Source organism: Athene cunicularia, unplaced genomic scaffold, assembly GCF_003259725.1.
Source record: "Athene cunicularia isolate RWA unplaced genomic scaffold, athCun1 SCF_182, whole genome shotgun sequence".
NCBI lineage: Eukaryota > Metazoa > Chordata > Aves > Strigiformes > Strigidae > Athene > Athene cunicularia.
Genome location: NW_020799247.1, coordinates 1 through 2052, shown reverse-complemented (window position 1 = coordinate 2052; position 2052 = coordinate 1).

The window sequence follows — 2052 nt, the reverse complement described above, 5'->3', positions numbered from 1 at the left end:
GAGGAGCTGCAGCCTCCAGCAGGCACCCACCAGCTCTCCCAGCAGCTCAGGGTGGCAGCCGGTCACCTGGCAGAGGGGACAAAGGCCAGCCTGCCACGAGAGGAGCGTGGCTTCTCCAGGCAACGACGGGTGGCAGCTCCCGATAACCTAGACCAGGAAAAAAAATAAGAAAAAAAAAGAAAAAAAAAAAAGGCTTTTATCTGAGTCAGGGTTTTATTACCAGCAAGGATTCAGGTGGATGGTGGGAATAAGGGCGGTTTCCAGCAGGGCACGGCGCGCGCGGCGCTGGCAGCTGCTGTGGTGCCCAGTTTCTGCCTTACCCAATTCCTTCTCCGTGACCCAGGCAGCAGCCCTGGCTTTCCGTGAGTCACCCCAGGGCCTGGTTTCTTGCTCAGCCCAACCCTGCTGCTCTTGAACCCGGTTATCCCCGGCGGATAACGTTAGTCACGCAGCTCTCCTCGCTGTCCCTCGCCCCCGGCGAGGCTCTGGCCACTCTCCCCGTCCGCCCTCGGCAGCAGCTTTGCTCTCAGTGAAGGGTGGGGGGATCCTCCGTGGGGAATGAGCCGAGAACGGGGTGAACACCTTAAAATAAATCCTCAGCAGGAGCAAGGAAGCCCCCAAGAGCTGGTCTCTGCCTAGAAATTCAAGTGGCTTCTCTTCTGCTGCCCCTGTTTTTAGAAGGAAACGTGAGGTTTTGAAGCTTTCCTTTTTGCAAGCCGAAATTCTTCAACATTTCCAAAGCCCTTGCTTAACCCAGGGTGCTGCTCGCGTGGGAAACCTTCTGAACCGAGCCTCAGCCCTGAGGAAATTACAGCTGTTCCTTCTTCTGCAGAAGGACCGGGGGAGGCATTTCCAGCCAGATAGGAGTCAGGAGAGCAGAGGGCAAAAGCTGACGGACAGATAAAGAGAAATTTGGAGAGGGTCAGGGCTGTGGAACGTGCCTTGGATCGTGTCTCTGGCAAGCTCTTTGGTTTAGGACTCCATCGTCCTTTGACATTGCTGGAATGTGTTTTACTGTCCAAGAGCGAGCAGCCAGGGGCTGGATACATCTTCCTTGAAAAGATGGGCACCGAAGGAAACCGGAGAGAGACCGTAAACACGGCTCCCGGGGGAATGCCGGGCGCAGAGCCAAGCTGGGGTCTTTGGGATCAGATATCCCATAGCTGGCCAAGGCTGGAAGGAGAGCTCGCCTCGTTTCGCCAAATTAGACCAAATCCGCAATTCTTCCTTTAACCCAGCACCCTTTTTTCCTGGCGTGCAGCGGGAGACAATGGGGCGAGCTTGCCGGGACCAGAGGCGGCAGGAAAAAAGGTGCAGCTCCTCCATTACGTGCCTAATTGTGAAATAATTCTCTCCCGGTAAGGAGATTTGTCCTGAAGTTTGGCAGGCGAACAGTTTATGCCCTACAGTTTATCTGGCCGGTTTATCAGTTTATACTAACAGGTGTGAATTAACTCTGGGGAAAGGAGAGGATGGCAGAGAAAGAAAAGCACGGTGCGTGCCAGGAACACACGGACAAACAAGCTCCAGAGGACAAGGGAGACAACTGCTAAGAAAAACACATCCCTCTTCCTCACGCGGGGCGGGGAGGGCTTGGAAGGCCCCGTTTTCCACTCCTGCTTTGTTGGGTGGCTCCAGAAATATTGTTCTCCCGTTTCCTCCACTCCCAGTTGTTTTTCCTGAGCTGTAAAAGCATTAAACAGCTTTGAAAACCAAGGGCACGACAGCCCCCGCCTGCCAGGGAAGGAATGTCTGCTCAGCAAAAAAAAAAAAAAAAAAAAAAAAAAAAAAAAAAAAAAAAAAAATCTAGGAGGGAAAACTCGAGGGTTTCTCCGAGTCAAAAGCCTCCTACGGAGAACACCGCAACTGTCCCAACTCCCCAGATCCCAGCTGGAAAACTGGGGCGAGGGGCCTGCCCCGGGCAGGGTTTACGGGAAGGATGTGGCTGTTTGCTCTCTCTTGGACCACAGAGTTGTCGACAGAGAGAAATCTTCCATTTTCTAGGGCGGACGGCGAGAAACACCTAGACATCGCGATCTTAAAAATAAACGT